A 13,993-nucleotide genomic window follows, 5' to 3' on the forward strand; every position below is an offset into this window, starting at 1 on the left:
CCAACTTAGTGTTCTCTGGGGACTCTGAGTGCCTGGGGTCATCTCAGGAGTGGTCTTAGGAGTGGTATGACACTCTCCTGCATTATGGCACAGAACAGGGGTCATCTTGGGCATGTTCTGAACCCCAAACCCTGTGTGGTGCCAGACTGGTGGTTATCTCAGTTCAGCTCCCTGTCCAGGCCTCATGGTGCCAGTCTGGTGGTTGTCTTGCTTTGATTCTCTCCTGTCCTGCCAGAGTTGCCTCTTGTGAAGGTTGTCTATCATGGTATCACCACTGTCCAGACCCTCACAGTCCCTCAAGTATCTGGCATGCTTGCATTCTGGGAGCCCATATAGGCCTGCCTGGCATCAGATTGGTGGCTATTTCAGGTTTGCTATTTTACAGAATGTTATTCTACACTAATTATTCAGACACTAATAGGTCATAACACAGAGCATAGACATAGCCCATCTCCTTTATGCCACCTAATAATGCACATGTGACACAGCAGCCACACCTGTAACCCCTCTAGGGGCAGGAACCAGATATGGACTTAAAGAACACACTTCAGATCTAATCAGAAAGTGGCTACTTGCCCAATAACAGTCATGCCACTGTTGCTATAGCAGACACATCTTGGCTTACAGGTTGTTATTATAGCATGTAGGGTCCAGTGCTGAGTGAAACTATTGATGTTTTTACACTGCTTGTAGGCTACATAGCAGTCCTCAGTTCTATTTATTTATCAATGAGGAAGTATCCTGGCTGTTTTGCTGTTGATTTATTTCTCTATGTGCTACAGTTAAAGTATGTAGTGTCTTCAGTTTTTGAGTCTAACCAGCAAGTTATGGTGAGAATTGCAAGAACGTATGTTACTTTGGGTGCTTCTAGGACCACCCTGCTTGTAAGGAAAAATTCCACGTTTTGTATGATAATTTGTATCTCATAACTCATGCCTTTTGGGAGCCTCATTGCTTACATGTGCAATGTATTTTTAAAAATTTATTTGATGAACTTTTAATTTTTTAAAAGTTATTTGCTGAAATTTTTTATTAACTAATGGGTTTTCATAAGTCTTCTGCACATTAACCCACCAAATGTCTCCTCCTCCTTCATTCCTCACCTCTTATCCATGCTGAATATTTTAACCTCTAGTACTCCCCACACATAACTTATGCCACATGGATCTACTCTCTTACATTATATTTTCATTGTATTGTCAAATAAGTGACTTTGTATGACTTTTTCATGCACTCTTCCCTTGGATTATCCTTCCCTCCACCATGTTATCTCCCTGATAATTTTGTCCCACATTATTTCAGTCTTTCTCCTGATACTATTCTACACGTCCAATTTCATTTTACCTACCTTCCCTTAAGGCATTTTGGTTTTCTCAGCACCCCTCTCTATTTTACAGGCTTCCACTTGTTCTTCTTAGACCATGGACATCTTTATCCTTGTTCTCTTTCTACAATTCTTTCTTAGTGTTGACATAGCTTTCTGAGTCCCCCTTCTCAGTTTTTACCCAGCAGCCTTTCTATTAGAGCTTTAGCCACACAAATTTCCTGAAATGTCATCCAATTCTTGTGTCTGGAGGAATTTCTTTGCTTTCAGTGTTTCTACTCCTTAAAAAAATTATACCTGTATTGTTTATGTTCAGAGCCCCTTAAGGTTTGAGCTTTCAGATTTTTATTTGTAATTCTTTTTTTTGGGGGGGGGAGCTGAGGACCGAACCCAGGGCCTTGTGCTTGCTAGGCAAGCACTCTACCACTGAGCTAAATCCCCAACCCCATAATTCTTTATATCTTTTAAAAAATTATTTCATACAGTACATTCCTACCAAAAATTCCCCTTCTTCCACTTTTATCAGTATCCCTCACCATGTCCTCAGTCCTGCAGATCAATCTCTCCTACATTTTCCCTCAGAAAAGAGCAGACTTAGGAGGGATATAAACTGAACATGGCACAACAAGCTACAACAGGACTAATACAAACTTTGTCTCCTACTATAATCATTTTGTTTATCTTTGGGCTTTCATTTTAGTGATCTCCAGCACCTCCCTGTCTGGCTCATGCTGCTTTCCTTCCAGGATCTGAAAACACACATCGATGTTAGAAGACTAGGCAGGGTGAATGATAGAGTGAGTTGGATTAGTTATCATGAAGAGTCCATTGAATGTGGGGAATCCCTCATGGTCACTATATAAATCATGCATTTAAAGCTTTGTGGTTTGAATAGCTGTTTATATTGAAATGAGGAAAAATGAATATTGATTTATTAGTTTCCATACTATCCCAAAAGCTCTTTGTTGAGCATCTGTGTTATATTAATGCTGCCCTAGGGCCCAATGATACAGTGGAAAGGAGTACAGTTCTCCCCTGTGAACTTTCAATCTACTGACATAAAACAAAAACAAAAACAAAAACAAAACCTTAGTTTTGTGCTCATGAGACAAAAGAAAAACATTCCACTAACCCTAACCTAACTATTCTTCTGGATTCATATGTACATTAAAAAACTCACAATTGGTCAAAGACGATGAAGTCTGCTCCTAAATGTATATTCTTATCAGATATCATTTGCTAGCATCTAAATTGTTTTTACCCAGAGAATTTTCGATTGCATGATTCATCTGTTCTAGGCATCTGCTTGCCTTTGTTTAAGGATTCTGTTTTTGGAGCTGTATTGTCTGTGTCCCAGTTATTCTGCTTTGTACTGTGGGACTAGACCTAACTAACACAGAAGGACTGAGCACGAGTCTGTTGCTTTAAACACTTAAGAGTTTAAGCAGTGAGACTAGTGAGATGGGTCAGTGGGTCACTTGTTATGCACACCTGACAACCTGAATTGGATTTTCAAAACCTAACAAGGAACGGGGAGAGGGGTACTGAATGGTATTCTGTGCCTGGCACATATGTGCCATAGCATGCCTGGACTAATACACAATACACAATACTAGTCAATAAAGATGTATTTATGTGTGTATGTATGTGTTTAAGTGTGCATGTATGCTGAGGATGTCATGTCTCATGTCACCTGAATGTTACTGATTTTCTCAATGCTACTGTTTCTTTCTCTCATTTTCTCTTCCGGATCTGAACACCTTCACAGTGGAAGGTCTCATGCATGGGGAGGAACAGTGAGTAATGGAGATAAGGTGGTAGCTAAGGAATGCCAAAGTATTTCAAAGGCGTGGATATTTGGAACTTAACAGTTCCTCTGTCTCAAGTAGAACTTTCAAAAAACCTTAAATTTCTACCATAATTTCTGATCAGCAAGCTAATGATATATGTATTGGAACATTGTATATGCTCTGCAGTTGAAAAGAATAAACTACATAGGATTTTCATAGTTCCCTAGCAAACTTGACAGCTATGAAGAATCAGAATATCATCTTATTTTTCAATTTACTTTATTTCAAATTGATGTATCTGTCAATGAGGAGATTAGAAATGACAGTTTAGATGCATAAATTAGTGGATGCAACATCACGGTAAGTCACCATACAACCTTAGTAATCAAACTGTCAAATAACTTAAGGTATAACTTAATTTCAGAGCTAAAAATGATTCATGCTCTGATTCTTCATTAAAATATCGAAATACACCTTTGTATAATTCCCTTTGTTTTAGTATGAATTGTATCTTTAAGGATTAATGGCTTATTTACTTGTAAATTTATTCAAATTAATTGAGCCATAGTGAAAAATGGTCATACTCAGTGGAACTATCTGAATTCAGTAACCGTATATTGTAGTGAATATAATAGAAAATTTTAAAGGCTTATGTTTGAATGATAGCCAGTGGTGAATTAGAATGAAAGTCATCAATTATGATGGAATTTTGCTAGTTGGCTCGTTGAAAGAACTCAGCATGTGTCATTTCTCTGCCTCTGTTCTCATTAATACTCACTTGAATTTTCCACACCCCTTGACAACATAACGGTAACCTACACTATGGTTAGACTTTGTTAGCTTTGGCCAACACCTGCTGTATAGCATAGGAAACATGAGAAACAAATAACATCTACTGGTCCTGGTTAGCATAATTTTAAACATTGCCACTTTTGCAAGATTCCTATGCCCCAGCTACCAAATCAGACACAGGTACTTCTGGGAAAGAAGTTTGTAAATGTAACTAAGTGCTTCAACTAGTTGACCTTAGAATCAGAAGATTACACTGAACCACTGAAGTGGGCTAAATGCAGCCATAGGAGGCATAAACAGGAGAAGATAGGAGAGATGAGGGAGAAGGCTTCCAAGTCCAAAAGCATGCATAGAAGACAGCATAAAAGAAGGCTAGGAGAGCCCTCAGAAATGAAGAACTACGTAGTAGTTAGCAAAGGAACAGGGACCTTCACTTTATAACTGCATAGAACAGAATTGTGCTAACAACCTGATTGAATTGGAAGGCAGATTCATCTCCAGAGCCATGAGGAAGAAATGAGCCAGTACCTTAATTTCAGCATGTTGAGTATCTAAGCAAAGACTCGACTAAGTCATCCTGTGTCTCCCCTTATAGCCCACAGGAATGGGGAGATAATACATTTGTGCTACTGAAAGTCACTGACTATAAAGTAGATTGTCACAGCAGCAACAAAAACTGAGGCCCGGCAGTGGCTGAGGGGCATACCTTCTCTTTTCTCAGATTTTACAGAAAGAGAGCTGCATAATTCCTTGATTATCCATTCATGCTTATAATTAACTTTTAACATCTGTAAAGTTTCCTTTGCTTGGAAAGACAAAAATAAAATAAATAAAATCTGCATTTGAACCATGGAGTCTTGTGTTCTTGACTCCATCTGGACACCAATTAGCAGCTTGGTTTTGTGTCAAACCCTTGTGCCTTTTTTATTCTTTTACATGACATGACTTTCTCTAGTTATTTACATTTAGTTTCCACATTCTTGTCCTGATTTCCAATGATTTTAATTTTTAAAGTGTTCCCTGTTAAGAATCCGTGTTTGTCACTTATTTTCTTTCCATAGTATGTATATATTAATTAAAAATCATAGGACAAAGGGGACAGGGCAATGGGGAGTGTGGGGAGGGATAAATAACTAAAACCTTTAGGTAGTATGTACTCCTCCTACTGTAGAAGCAACTCTCTCTCTCTCTCTCTCTCTCTCTCTCTCTCTCTCTCTCTCTATCTCTATCTCTATGTGTGTGTGGGTATATATATATATATATATATATACCCACACACACATATGTGGCTTCATATAAATATATACACATACAAATATATATGTGTGTCTAGATGTTTATATATATATACATACATACATACATACATACATACATACATACATATATGGATGCTTCATATACATGTAAATAATTTAAGTGGAGAAATGGAACAGTTACAATGCCCTTACTTGACACCAGAGACTAACAAATAAAAATCTGAGTGTCATAAATGGGTTCACTCTCTTGGGACTATTGACATGTAAGATGCAATAAACCCCTACATATTGCATCATCGTGAATTCTATTAGTTATCCTCTAGAACTTGACCTACTGCTGAACACAGCCCAGAGTTGAGTCATGAGACAGAGATAAATCAAACTGATACTTATCTGGAAGTTTCATCTCCCCTGACTAGAGTTCATAGTGCCAGTACATACTGCTGGAAGAGAACAGTAACCAGTAACCATCAGCCTTACACAGAGATGAACTTGGAGAACTACAATGATGACTGGCCAGCAGACATGGCCACTGTTATAATCATGGTGTGAATTGAATAGGAATAACCAACCATTTTTTATTGGATTTAAATTGCACTCCAGGGGATAAAATCCATATTTACTCTCAATACTGTGATCAAGAACCTGTGGCTAGTGAAGCCTTGAAGAAAAACCTACTACTACTAACATAAATGGAAATATTATTTAAACAACTCCTAATTACATATCTATCTATCTATCTATCTATCTATCTATCTATCTATCTATCTATCTATATCTATATCTATATCTATATCTATATCTATATCTATATCTATATCTATATCTATATCTATATCTATATCTATATCTATATCTATATCTATATCTATATCTATCTCTCCTTACCAGAGAAGCTTCTATTTACAATAGATGGTAATTAACACAAAGACTTCAGCGTGCTCAATCCTACGTGCTTATCTATATCACTACCCATCCTCTCCAGCCTGAGGAATTATTGTGGAAGATGAAACTTTAGTGGCTTCAATGAGATCGTCCCTCACAGATTCATATATTTGAATGTTTTGTTCTAAACTTTTGGAATTGTCTGGGAAGGATTAGGATGTGTGGTCTTGTTGGGGGTTTGACATTTCAAGAACCCACTCCATTTACAATTTTTCCCTCTTTCTCCCTCTCTCTTTCTCCCCTCCTCCCCATGCCATGTCTGTTTCTGTCTTTGTCCACATCATGGTTGTCTCAATATGTAACCTCTCTGTTTTTGCACCAGATTATTAAGTGCCTGTCTACCTGCTGCCATGTTCCCATAGTGGTTCACTTTGTGAACGAAAATAAGTCATAAAAAACTTTCTCTTTTATAAGTTGCTTAGTTCCTGGTATCTTTTCACAGCAAAGAAAAAGTCACCAAGTTAGGGAAGACAGAGTATTATGAATCAGAGGTCATAAATAATTACAAGGTGTTTGGAATCTTTTATTTTTATTTTTTTTCTGCACAGAGCAGGACAGTTTGACATGTATACTAAAAGTAGTTATGGAAACATGCAGAAGATACTGTTAAGCCAGAGTAACCTCAGTATGGAGGAAGAGTGAGCAAGAGATCCCATACTTGTTTGTGGAGCTATTAGAGACTGATACTTACTGGGAGATGGAGAGTAGATGTCCTTAAGCGCGTATCATATGATACATTTAACATTTTATTTTGGAAAAATGTACATTCAAGAATATATGGGCATCACAAGTTAGATTCAATGAGTTGATGGAAAACATTTGGTAGATTGGGGGAGAGGAATAACTGATAGCATTGTACAGAACTCTTAAATAACTAAAATTAAAATTATAATGTGTGTTTGCACGATTATCAATATTTTGGTCCCCTGACATAGATCTAAAGATCAGAGGATAACTTGGTGAAATTGGTTCTCTTCTTGCCATCTTTTCACAGTTTCACATCATCAAGTTTTTGTCTCCAAGCTTGAATGGCAAGTGTCTTTAATCATGGAGCTATCATGCTAGCCACCAGCATGGATAATTTTGATAAAGTCAAATTTTTTACACATATCTCCATTCACCCAGCCACTCACATATCCACTTTTGTTTATTTAGAGTTTTAAATTTCTGTATATATTTTGTTTTTCCTGGTTTATGTAGCATAAGTAATACACCTTTTCTCTAATGCAAGAGCAGAGATGTACTGATAGCTTCTGAGTGTTTATATATCATGTTTTCATCTTGATTTGATATATGGTATAGTTTAGTTGTGAATTTTGTTAGCTTTTTGTTTGAATGTGGCCCTTGAGTATTGAAGTGAGCCACTGTTATTGCCACAGGACCTATCTGACCTTTTGGACATTTTAATATTTGTTTCATAAATGTGAGTTGAAGATGAAACCTAAGGGTTCTTTGGAAAGACAGTTGTGTTGGATGGTATTTTTCTGGGGCAAACACTTGAAGGGGTGCTTTTCTGAAGCAGACACAGGAATCACCAATCGTGTGCTGCTAAAGCAAGCACATGAAAGGACACATGATGAAGGATTCTTTGCTAATGACACGCAGATATTTGTCTGCCTTACATTGTTCAGTTGAACTCCGTTTGTTGGGACTCCAAAGAAAGAAATGCCCCAAAAAACTTCCGTGGTGTGCAAGAGGTGTTTTTGTTTTTGTTTGTCTTTTGTTTTTTTTTTGTTTTTTTTTGTTTTTTTTTTTTTGTGTGTGTTTTTGCTGCTTCTGCAGACTTCAGTTGATTGGCAAAGTGATGTTGCATGGAGGACACATGACATTTGGAGGGAGTATAAATAGAACTCGCTGGACAGTAATGGAGGTTGAGCTTGGCTTGCTTGTATATCTTACTGCTTATAGGTCTTCTGTCTTTGCTAGTCTTTGCTTTGCTGAGAGAGAGGCACAGCTGAAAACTTTTTCTGGCATTCCTGTTGGTCCCTTTTGCTGACTTGTGCTCAGGCTGAGACCTGGCTGTCTCCGCTGGGTAGTAATACTGCCACTGATTCATGTTTTTTATACTGACTCTACTGACCTGGACTATTGTTGTATTCATGAAGCGTTTGCGAGTAGATCGAGCTGCCACTGTTGATCTGTGAACTGAAGTGCTGATTTCCTGAGAATGCAGATGAGAGTGGCTCTAAGGAAACGTTTCTAAACAGGTCCACTTCCCTGTATCCTTTCTTTTTCACTACCTCTGGTAGTGGTGGGCTAAAACAGAAATTAAAGAGTTTAAGAACCATCCTTAAAAATAGGCATTGAAAAGTTGAAGTTACAGTGAGAGAACTATCCTGAAGTGGAGAAATGTTTTACATTGCATTTCTCTTGAGGAACGTCCTTCTTATTACTATGTGGTGACTTTCTTTATCTCTCTTGACTTGTTTAAATTTAGATTGATATAACCAGCATGAGAATTGAATCAGTTTTAGTTTTGCTTGTTTTTTTTTTTTTTTTTTTTGGTTCTTTTTTTCGGAGCTGGGGACCGAACCCAGGGCCTTGTGCTTCCTAGGCAAGCGCTCTACCACTGAGCTAAATCCCCAACCTCTTGCTTGTTTTTTTAATATTCCTCCATATTTTTACCCTGTTTACTGTGTCTTTACCAATGAAGTGAATATTTCATGTTCCCAATATATAAATAGCTATTGACTTTTTATGAGTCAAGTACATTAGCATTTAAGATAATTATTGAAAGGGTTTGCTATTTTTTGTGGCTTTGTTAGACATTTTAATTAGTTGGATTATGATAGATACTTTTTTATTAGTTTTAGGGCTTTTGTTTGTTTTCTGTGATGGAATACTATTACTTTTATTGAATGTATTATATTCTGGACTTTCATAGTCAAGACTGTATTTTATTCTGTGTGCCTTATTTTTTTACAAAATGTATGCAGATTTGTTTTTTGTCATAAAAATCCCTTCATTTTTTATTTTCTTTAAATATTCTTATTTCTCCATGGATTTCTAAATTTTTATTTGAGGGTGATAACATTTTGAATATAAGCAACCGTAAAAATGACACCAGGAAACTTCTATATCTGATAAACAAAACTTCCAGGGAAGTAGAAGGATGCGTATATACACAGTACTTTTTACAATAGCCCCAAAAACATATATTGGGATAATTTTATTCAAGCACATGAAAGAATTATATAATAGAAACTTAAAAGCATTGAAGCAATAAGTTGAATAAGACACCAGGAGATGGTAAATCTTTCAGTGCTCATGGATTTGTGGAATGAATACTGTTAAAATGGCCATCCTACCAAAAGCAATCGACAGTCAAGGCCACCAACAGCCAAACAGTGGTTGGAGCTTGAGGTCTCTTATGGAAGAATAGGAGAAAGAATAGTGGCCCCTAAGGTGGTAGGGGCCTCACGTGCAGACAAACAGAGTCAACTAACCTGGACCCTTTTGGCTCTCAAAGACTGAACTAATGCACATACATGGGTGGGACCTAGGCCTCTCCACATATATGTAGCAGAAATACAGCTTGCTCTTCATATAACCATAGTTCCAAACAACTGAATCTAGGGATGTCCCAAAAGGTGTTGCCTACATGTGAGATATGTTCTTCTCTCTGGGCTGCCTTGTCTGGCCTCAGTGGGAGAGGGTACACCTAGCCCTATGTTGGGAGCAATGCCCTTGAAGCCCTCCATTATTGATGTTATTATTATGGTTAGTTAAATATGACTGGGTTCATGGAAAATCCCCAGCCAGCTGCAGAAGACTAATACAAATCTGGTGGTCAGGATGAATGATGTGATAAGGTTGTGACCTTGCTGAGAAATACATCTGACATCAAGATACCCAATGTGATGACCCGTAACCTTTCTGAAAAACCAACATCCTGCTGACTAATAGATCTGACAAACGTGACCTTTCTGACATCCTGTCAACATCAGCTGATTCCCTGACCACACAAATATTGTGTCCTTGGCCTGTGTAAATGTTTCTTACTTCCACCCTCCCTCTGCTACCCCTGTTATAGTATAAATTCAGTCTTGGGGAAAAATAAAATTGTCGCCTTGATCAGACTCTTGTCTTGGCGTCCTTCTTCGCATCCCTTGTCCCCCATTCTCTTCCAGGTACACTCAGCCCCCTGTCATTGACAGCCCTACAGAGACTTGATGTGTGAGGATGTTGGGATCCACCCCCCTGTGTTCAGCACCAGCTCAGGGGAGAAGGGGAAGGGAGATGCAGGGAAAATTGTGGAAGAGGGTGACTGGGAAATGGACAGGGAGCAGGATATAAAGTGACTAAGGAAAATTAATAATAACAACAATAATAATAATGATGATAATATAATGAGTTATTTGAATAAAAACTGTAACTTAATTCTTTATTGAAAATGTAAATTAAAATGTTTAACTTTGTGTGGAAACAAAGAAACAACAAAAACAAGATGCTTAAATCAATCCTGATTAATAAAACAAATTCTAGTTGCATTGGCACACCAGTTTCACGTTCTGTTAAAGAATCATAGTAATAGAAACACCATAGTTTTGGACATAAATGCAGATATGTTAATCAGTAGAATCTAATTGAAATCAATTCCCCCTTATATTGATATCAGATCTTTGAAAAAGAAGCCAAAAAATAGATCCTGGACAAAAGACAGTATCTTCAACAAATTATGCTGATCAAATTGGATGACTGAATATAAAAGAATGAAAAATAGATTCATATTTTTACCATGCATCAAACATAACTCCAAATGGACCAAGGACCGCAATTATGAGATCAGATGCTCTCAGTCTCACAATCGCACAAAAAATGACTTTCTAAAACAGGACAAAATTAGGATATTCATTAAGACCAACAAATAAATGAGATATCATCAAGCTAAAGATTTTCTGTATAGCAAAGAACACCATCATTCAGACAAAGGGACAGCACACAGAAAAGAGTTTTGTAACCAAATATATACCCTCATGGAAGGTCACCATTTAGAAAGTACAAAGGACTAGACAAACAAACACCTATACATAAAGAAAGCAAATGAACCATGAAGTGGAAGCTTCTAGTTCTTTGGAAAGCTGATTATGCCAAATGATGATTTACTGGGGCACACACGTGAATGGATGCCTTGCTAAAGCACACACATAAGAGACTTTTCCTAAAGCAGTCACAGGTGAAAGGATGCTTGATGAAGGAGTATAAATTTGACCCCATAGACAGTGGGAGATGAGCACTGAACATTGGTTTGGTTTGCTCTGCCTCCGTACTCTTCACTGAAGACGCACATGTATTGGTTTGCCTCACATAATTGAGAGAAACTCACCTAAGAACTGCTTGTGAGGTTCTTGCCACAGCTTACCACGTCTGCAGCATCACTTCAGGCAGTTGGCCAGCCTGGTGGTTTCTTCAGGATTGAACTACAGCTGCCTGGTGTCTGCTTGCTGAAAGAACTGGACTGTAGCTACTGGTTCATGCCTGCTGTCTGCCTTCCTAGAGGACTGGTTTGCAGCTGCTAGGTGATGTTTGGTGTTTGCTACGGGACTAAACTGCTGCCCAAGGAGATGAGCTCACCCCAAAGAACTATTGCCGAACAGGTCCACTTTCCCCTGTATCCTGATAACTTTTCTCTTCCACCACCTCTGCTGGTGGGCTAGAGGAGAGGTTGAACCCTTATTAAAAGTAGGTTGCAAAAAATGTATGCATATAGAACCATTTAATATGAGTTGTAGAACTAAACAGATCTCCAAAGTTGAAAGAAGAGTCTGGAAGTTTGAGAAATGGAGTGGTGAGTGCTTGTGGAAAGAGGCAGAACTGGCGATGAGACAGTGGTGATAGGTTAATAGGTGTTAGAAAAGGCTGCAGTGGATTGTGAGGGATGGAGGAGGTATGTCCTTGCTGACTATGGCCAATAGGTTACTGTGCACCATCCTGTGGCTTGTGCAGAATCAGCCCCTCCATACACTGCATAGCTTCAGGATCTCCCTGGTTCTGAGGAACAACAGTTTCTGGATTGGACCTCTTTGAAAGACCTCTATTTTCCATGCTGCCCAAGGAGGCTACCTCAGGACATTTCATCCACTGCCCCAGGCTCAAGGTTCATGTGGGTGTCCATGGTCATATAGTAACTGGGGAGCATGTTGATGTCTGTGGCCTGCATTCTCCTAAGACCATGTGAATGTCTGTGGTCTCTGGTGCTGCCTGATGGCCATGCCATGGGTCATGCTGCTGCCAGGGACCAGTTTGATTGAGTGGCCTGAGCTGTCACTTGAGGCCATGTCAATGTACTTAGCCTGTGCTGCTGCCAAGGGCTATGATGCTATCTGTGGCCAGTGCTGTGGCAGAAGGTTGTATTGTTGTCCACAGTTTGTTCTGCCACTGAAGACCATGCTTAGGTCTGTGGCAAGTGCTGATACCTATGACCTGTGCTGCCACAAAAAACCAAATGGTCCATGATATGTGGTCCTGCTGACTATAAAAGGCAAAGAAACTACTTTTGCAATCTGATTTCAGTCATTTTAAAAATAATTAAAATAGATTTTTTTCCATATGATATATCATCATAACAGTGCCCCCTCCCTCTCCTCATCCAGTTCCTTCTTACCTCCCCTCCCATCTGGATCCATCCCTCATTCTTTCTCTCATTAGAAATCAAGCAGGCTTCTAAGGGATAATATAAAATAAAGTAAAATAAAAGAAGTAAACATCATAATTGGACAAAACCAACCAACAAACAAACAGAAGGAAATGAGCCCAAGAAAAGGCATAAGGAACATATAGAGACACAGAGACCCACTCATTCACCTACTCAGGAATCCCATAAAAACACAAAACTAGAAGCCATAATATATGCAAATGACATGTAGGTTAAAAAATAAAAATAAATAAACTAAATCTCTTGTGCAATACAATATAATAAGACAAAGAACCTCAAAGATACTGCTGAGGCTGCTGTCATGTACTGATGCTTATGTGGCCTACCCTTAAGAGTGCTTTGTTTCCCCCAAAAGACTCCTTTGGAATAAACGAGATTGTCATTTGCAAGTGTTTAACAATTGGAGATCGCTTAGGGTTATCAATTTTAGGAGATAATTTTACAGGTTATAACAACCTTGGTTGATGGTGATTTACTTTCTAAGCATGAAATGCATCTTTACAAGCTTCCTTGGCTAGTTGGGTCCTGATCAGAGATTCTTGCTGTCTTGACTATAGTATATCGGGGAGAGGTTCTTCTCCAGTCATATCTACGTGGAGTCTAAATGTCTTTTATATTTGGACATGCATTTCTTCTAGGTTTTAGAAATCTGGTGTAAGTTCCTTGAATACATTGTCTATGCCTTTACCTTTTATTTAAGCTTCCTCCACTTTGTGGTTTCTTAGGTTTGGTCTCAGATGTATTATACATAGGGGTTCTTTGGTCAGGTTTATGAGTTATTTTTTATTTTGTAAATATGGATGTATTATTGTCAAACCCACTTTTCTGCTTGCCTTGTCTTTTTATCTGATTGATGACCTCTTATGTCTAACACTTTTATTTGGGTCTTTTTTTAAACTTCTTTCATGTTTTTTTTTTTTTCTGTATGCACTTGAATTTTTCATCCGAATGGCTAACAATTTCATACACTTTGTTCTAGGTTCTGACTTGATTCCTTTACCTCATCCATCACTTGATTAATGAGTGACCGAATGTGATTTTATTCAGCACTGTACGAATGAAATAATGAAATTTGAAGGAATGTGGATGAAACTGGGAAATATTGTCCTGGGTGAGGTCACAGCGAGCCCAGAAAACTAGCATAGCAGGGACACTTTCATATGCAGATCTTAACTTTGATTTTTAAGATGGAGATGTTTAAGTTGAAGTGACTGTCTTTACAAGCCAG

At 38.2% G+C, this 13,993-nt stretch overlaps 1 protein-coding gene and 1 non-coding gene across 2 annotated transcripts in view; one reads left to right on the forward strand and one right to left on the reverse strand.

The window, feature by feature from the left end:
• The window catches only part of Malrd1 (MAM and LDL receptor class A domain containing 1), a 712,187-nt gene that overhangs the window by 34,627 nt on the left and 663,567 nt on the right, over positions 1–13,993 (forward strand). The gene's annotated exons all lie outside the window — the stretch shown is intronic.
• LOC120097989 (small nucleolar RNA SNORA17) lies at positions 386–519 on the reverse strand. The gene has a single exon (XR_005495942.1). It is a non-coding gene; the product is annotated as a small nucleolar RNA SNORA17 (small nucleolar RNA).

Source organism: Rattus norvegicus, chromosome 17, assembly GCF_036323735.1.
Source record: "Rattus norvegicus strain BN/NHsdMcwi chromosome 17, GRCr8, whole genome shotgun sequence".
NCBI classification, from domain to species: Eukaryota; Metazoa; Chordata; class Mammalia; order Rodentia; family Muridae; genus Rattus; species Rattus norvegicus.